This window comes from Bison bison, unplaced genomic scaffold (assembly GCF_000754665.1).
Source record: "Bison bison bison isolate TAMUID 2011002044 unplaced genomic scaffold, Bison_UMD1.0 scf7180017864247, whole genome shotgun sequence".
Taxonomy (NCBI): Eukaryota; Metazoa; Chordata; class Mammalia; order Artiodactyla; family Bovidae; genus Bison; species Bison bison.
Genome location: NW_011494819.1, coordinates 116896 through 123619, shown reverse-complemented (window position 1 = coordinate 123619; position 6724 = coordinate 116896). Strand labels below are relative to the sequence as shown.

The window sequence follows — 6724 nt, the reverse complement described above, 5'->3', positions numbered from 1 at the left end:
TCGGGTCCCGATCAGCCCCGTCCCGGGGCGGCGTGGGAGCCCAGCCGCAGCCACGCTCCTACCTGCGCGGCGTCGGGTGCGGCAAGGGGCGAGGGCACCACACGCCCGGGCCCAAGCCCCGCGCCGCGGCGCAACTGCCCTTGTGCTGCTGCTGTTGCGGCGGCAGCGGCGGCGGGTGCAGCGGCCGCGGGCTGGCTGGCAGACTGGCTGGTGGCCCGGTTGACTCCTCACTGGGGCTTCCTGTAGGGCTGGACAAAGGACATTTCCTGGGAGGAGCAGGGGAATGTTCCCAGCATGCCTCGATTTGTAGTTCCTGGGGACTTCCTGCCACCACGGCAGCGGGCGCCCGGGAGGCAGCCCCGGCCGGACTAGGACCCCGGGCCTGGAGGAGAGGCGCTACCGCCTTCCCCGAAGCGCTCCCGGGAAGGGAGCAGCGGGCTGGTAGGACCCTGGGCCCCGCCCTGCGGCTCGCGCCTAGCCCGCGGCTCGGGTGGGCGCCGGGCGCCCTAGTCCCTGAGTAGAGTCCTGCCACTGACCTGTCGCTGTGTGCGGGGGGACTGCGATGGGAGAGGCCTTTTTTTTTTTTTTAAAGAAATGAAGAAGCTGGGGATGGGTTCGCTTTAGGTCAACTGGGTTTTTTAAAATAGATTTTCTTTTTTCTGTTTTAAGTCACCGGAATGCTGCTGGGGGCGAATGAACGAAGTTGACTGCTCACCAGGAATTCAGATTCCTTAAGATCTTGGCGCTTCATCCTTAAAACCAGAAGAGCTGATTGTTCCCAGATCCTGACCCAGTGGCATTCCTCCCTACGATGTTGGCCTTGTCCCAGGCATCTTTTCAAGAAAAGTAATTCAACTAAGAGATTGAAAATAAACTACATGAATTAACTATAAGACACGTAAAAACCCATGTGCTCTTGAATGAGGAACTTGCGGGACTCTCTGCCTATCTTTTCCTTTCACATTTTAGGATTCAGTTTCCTGGGTTCTACAAAACGGACGTGGTGGCCACTGTAGAGCCTGTGAAGGGGTTAGGGAAGGAGGAGCTTGGCTACAACAGACAAACTCTGCTTTCAGACTATCAAGGGTCTGTAACATCCTCCACCAATTCCTGTGTAGTTCCCAGGACCCTCAAGGGAAAATCAAGGAAGGGCCACTTAGAGACTACATGACTAACCACAGGCATGGAATGGGCTGGATTAATTTAAGGTGTAGAATTGATGAGACGCATGAAGATATGCTTGCTTCCCTTCCAGGAGTTCCTGTTGCATGGCACTGTGTTCATTGTCCACCTAAATGAACCCTGCTGTGATCCTCGAATTTTCCATTCCCTACAAATTACTATTCCTTAATGGTTTGCAGTCTGGTAACATTCCAGTGAAAGCGTGCCCCTCTCCCAAAAGATAAATTGATGATAATGGTTTGGCAAATCTGTCGACCTTTTCTAGGGTTCAGCTTGGGGAAAAAAATGATATACTCGCTTGTAGCATTTAACATTATCTACCAGGCTTTGTTGAAGCTGTTTTCTGCCATGCTTCTAATATGGTACCCTCTCCTCCTTCTACATCTCTAACTTCAGCTCATGATACCTGAAACTTCACTATTTCCAGGCAAGAGTGCTGGAGTGGATTGCCATTTCCTTCTCCAGGGGATCTTCCCGACCCAGGAATCAAACCCGGGTCTCCCACATTGCAGGCAGACTCTTTACTGTCTGAGCCACCAGGGAAGCCCCCCACTATCTCTATCCCATATCAAACCTCATCCTCATTTTATTTTGCCAACCCAAGTTAATTCATCACTTTAACAAAGATCAGTTTAACTCTTACTAGTCACTATGCCTAGAGTAGACAAATGATAACATTCAACAGTAGGATATCTACTGAGTAACTTAACTACAAGCTATGTCTTACCCTCTGGCTTCCCAGGTGGGCAGTGGTAAAGAATACAAGTGCCAATGCAGGAGATGCAGATTTGATCCCTGGATCGGGAAGATCCCCTGGAGTTGGAAAGACATCCAACTCCAGTACTCTTGTCTGGACTATTCCATGGACAGAGGAGCCTGGTGGGCTGCAGTCCATAGTATCGAAAAGAGTTGGACACAACTGATCCACTGAGCATGCATGCCCTCGAGTCTTACCCTCAAGAAGCTCACTCTAGTTAACTTCACACAGACAATTACCACACGGTATTTAAAGAAGATGTCTGTGTTCCCCAAAAGTGGTGCTCTTTCCATAAACCTTTTGTTCCAGTGAGAATAGGAGTAGGACAGGAGTGACCAGAAGAGGGAATGGGAGACAAGAAAATGCAGATAGTACATTGGGATGCTTAGTGTGTGAAATGTAGTTTTGTAGGGGGTGTGGGGAGCTGGGAAGGAAGTAGGATCCAAGGAGGATTCTCTGCTTGTAAGAGTTTTATTTGGTTTTTAAGATGAGAGCTCCTTGGGGATGTTTAAATGCTGATGGGAAAGGACTAGGAGACAGGGTGAAGACAGAGAAGAGAGAAAGGGTAAGGGATTAGGCATTCAACAAATACTTGTTGAATTAACTAATTCCTGTTACGGATCATTGCTGAAGATATTGAGGTTGCAATTAATAAACTGCACATTCCCAGCAAAAATATGCAGAGTCTGAGACCAGACAGAAATGACATTCCTTTCTCCCTCGTCATCAGCCCTCCCCCACACTCCTTGTCCTCAGGGGAAGGTAATAGATAATCCGATAAAGGGGGGTGGGGAAAGAAGGGCTCCCCAGCTGTTAGAGGATGGATGTCAAGTTCTCCAATTCAATGACAAGTTCCAAAAGCACTCAGCAACTTGAGAAAAGTCTAAGCTTTTAAGACTGTGGGTTTGGATATTATTTTATTAGTAAAGTAAGCAAATATTTTACCCTTGCTTTTTTTTTTTTTTTTTTGACTTTACTTTGACATAGACTAGATAACTGTTTTCATCCTCACCTTTCAAAATGGGAAATTGCACCTACATTTTTTAAACTTTCAAGTATAAGGTGGACCACTATTGTTTTTCTTACCCTTGAGAGGATCCATCTCCCTTTTTTGATAACAGCAACTTTGGGAAAATAATTCCCTTCCCAACCCTTAGTCATTGTGGTTTAGAGAGTGGCAGATCATGGTGGATACAAGATCAACATGTACCAACAGAATAGATTCTGTTGCTGTGCAAGGGATAAGCTAACGGAAGAAGCAGAACTGAGAAAAGATGTGTGTGGGGGGGCGGAATACTATCACAAGCAAATCCTTATGCTATTGTTGATTATGCCTGAAGCCAAAATACTCCTAGACTTTTTAGTTATGTGAGCCAAAACATTCTCTTTGGCCTTACGTTATTTTGAATTAAGTCCTGTCTCTTACGGCCAAGAGAGTTCTATAGAGCTAGCTGGTCATGGGGGTATTGTGATGCAGATTCTTAAATGTGCAATTGGCTAAGTTGAGGAAGGGTGACAGTAGAAAGGACCCCTCTGTACAGGGCTGGAGAATTGGAAGTACTTGTGATATGGTAATCAAAAAATTGAGTGAAAGGTGTCAGACCCCAGCATTGCAAGGGTGGAGTTTTAGAGGTCTTGATTGACATATGTCAGGGTTTGCAAAGGTTTGGGCTCCCTGTAGTTTTTATAAATGTTCTAAAGAAACAGACATGCTGATACTGAACCTGAACCTATGTAAAAGCAATGAGGAAGGAATTACAGTCTGGCTAAAAGATGCTCTTTCTGCTTCTAGCCAGGAAACTTAAATGGTCAAGAATCAGATGTATTGAGCCATGCCAGATTGGAAAAATGAAATTCTCTGTTCCTTCTGAGAGTGACAGCAAAGGCTTGAAGATTACAAAGCAAAAACAAACCTCTGATAATGCAAAGACTGTTTGCAGAGTCTATATCAGACTCCTCCTACTATGCCATTCCTGTCTAAGAAAGGGAAGAAATAACCCCATTTTAAGTAGGGTGACTATATAATTTATCATCCAAATGGAACAATTTTGAGTGTGAGTAGGGGTGCTATTAATAATTACACTGGAGTGACAGCTCTAAAACAGGTCACCCTAATTAAAGGAGCTATGCACTAGAACACAGCCTCGGTTCAAGAGGCCAATCTTTAGTCTTCTTTACCCCCCAGTTCATTGATTCAAATTGCCCCTAGGCAGAGGTCAAGATGGCAGTCATTAGGCTGAAGGCTGAAAGGTAAATCAGCCCTAAAATCTTTCCTTAAAGACTGAGCCCCTCAGGTCAATGTTTAGAGTGCAGCAGAACTCCACACCACTGAACTACATTAGCAAGTGGGAGCTTAAAGTAATGTAGTCCCAAAATGGGGAACTCTCCCAAATTCCCATTGCAGTTGTGGTCACATAGGAAAACAGTCAATAAGAATCTTTCTTGAGAGTTAAAGTGAAAATAGCTAAACTGATCAAAGAACTGTAGATTTGTCTGTAAGAGGCTGTCACCCTTCCCCCACCCGTCTCTGCATCCTCAGTTCCAGGGCTGGGTCTGTAACCTAAGCCCGCCAGTCAGCACCTCCCACATCCCAGACCAGCAATGGGGTCAGACTTGGGCATGTGACCGGGAAGCAAAGGTTAAAGACGCCCTCATTCCCTGTTGAAATTGCTAATTGAAAAGACAACACAAACTGGAGATGCTGGAGGGTGTGGCCTGAAAGTGGAGTCAAAACAAAGCAAAGCAGAAAGAGAGAGGAAATAGTGTTTATATGAGGCCTTCAATTCAGTCTTTCCTAATCTATCCCTGTTCTCCTGGGTTACATGAATGACTAAATCCATCCCCCGACACAACATGTGATCGAGTTGGATTTCTGCCTGTTTCAAGAGAAGTAATTCTGACTAAATGCGGAGATTCTGACTGCTTCTCAGTGTTTCTCATGGTGGAAATTCTCAGAAAAGAGGCGAGAATGGGACAGGGGGAGACTCACAGGGCAACACTATCAATGAAGTGCTCTCAGCAGACCCCCTGATGTTGACAGTACCAGCTCTCTAATCCGATCATCCAGGCTGTATGATAAACCGACTTCCTTCTAGGATGGAAATGACCCAGACACATGGATCAGTCAGTGCCTGACTGTTGGGAGAACTCAATATATTTTTTTTTTTTCAATTCTTACAGTTGTTGTTTAGCTTGATTGACTTGTTAGTAGGTTTTTGCCTAGAGTCAGCCCCAACTCCTGTCCTAACCTTTCTGAGGGGAGCTCTCTCTCATCTTAAACCTAAATGTCGCTTCACTATAGAGACCTTCTCTGACCACTCTATCTAAAACCATCTCCCCCTCTTCTTTGTTAGTCTTTTATTCTCCATATTTGAAACATTTTATCCCTTGTTTTCCCTGTTTCCTTTCTCTCCTGCAAGTAGCCTAAAACTCCATGACAGTAAGCTCTATATCTGTCTTATTCATAGTTTTGTCCCAAGAATCTAGCACAGTACTCAGCTTTTATAGCAGAAAAGATATCTGTGGAGCACATTTAATAAAGAAATATGTTTTAAGCAACTGAGAAGGAGTATCAGTGTTCACTTGTGGGCAACCTCTCTTGGATACACCTTTTTAAAATGGAAATATAGTTGCTGTTCAGTGTTATATGACTTGTAGGTATTCAAGGTAGTGATTTTTAAAGGTTATACTCCATTATAGTCATCACAAAATATTGGTTATATTCCCTGTGTTGTATAATATATCCTTGTAGGCTTATTGTATACATAATAGTTTTCATTTCTTAACCCTGTCTCTATCTTGCCCCTGCCCCCTTTCCCCTCCCTACTGGGTACCACTAGTTCTCTATATCTGTCAGTCAGCTTCTTGTTTGTTGTATTCGCTAGTTTGTCATATTTTTGTTTGTTCTTGTTTAATCGAAATATAGTTAATTTACAATCTTGTGCTAATTTCAAGTACACAGCAAAGTGATTCAGTCATATATTTATATGACTGTATCTATATATTCTTTTTCAGATTCTTTTCTAAGTTAATACAAGATACTGAGTATAATTCCCTGTGCCTCACAGTAGGTCCTTGTCGTTTGCCTATTTTATGTGTAGTAGTGTGTAAGTTTGTTGAATTTTAAAATTCCACCTATAAGTGATATCATACAGTTTTTGTCTTTTTCTGACTTATTTCACTAGCGTAATGCCTTAGAAGTCCATCGGATGCACTTCTCTCTCTCTCTTTTTCTGAAATTTATTTTTGGCTGCACAGATGCTTAGTTGTGACACTCAAGCTTAGTGGCTCCGTGGCATGTGGGATATAGTGGCATGTGGGATATAGTGGCATGTGGGATTAGTTTCTCCATGGCTTGCGGGATATAGTTCCACGACCAGGGATGGAACCTGTGTCTCCTGCATTGGAAGGCGAATTCTAAACAACTGGACCACCCAAGAAGTCCCCGTTGAATACACTTTTTTAAAGTAAACTTTTTATTAAACTATTTTGTATAAAAATGACATCAGACTTTTATTAAAGTCTGATGTGTTCAGATATTGAATATCTTAATCCCTGGAAGAGAATTTGGGGGAGGGGAAAGTGGGAATATTTCCCATCTGATCAAAAGCAGTGGAGGGAAGAGCACATTTTACCAGGATTAGCTGGGCCAGGGGCTGGCTTTCAAATAATCTGCCTCCTACACGTGACTCCCCTGTCCCCCAGAGCATGAGCAGAAGACTGTGTTTGTTGTCATTGCTTTGCTGAGCTCCATACAGCCTGGAACCCCTTATCCCTGAAGGATGG

At 44.4% G+C, this 6724-nt stretch overlaps 1 protein-coding gene across 1 annotated transcript in view; it reads right to left on the bottom strand.

Annotated features, from left to right (window-relative positions):
• Positions 1-201, bottom strand: part of ZNF697 (zinc finger protein 697) — a 34807-nt gene extending 34606 nt beyond the window's left edge. The window contains exon 1 of the mRNA XM_010847223.1: positions 63-201. The gene's annotated coding sequence lies outside the window, so the exon portion shown is untranslated. The remainder of the gene's footprint in view (positions 1-62) is intronic.
• Positions 202-6724: the final 6523 nt, after the last annotated feature.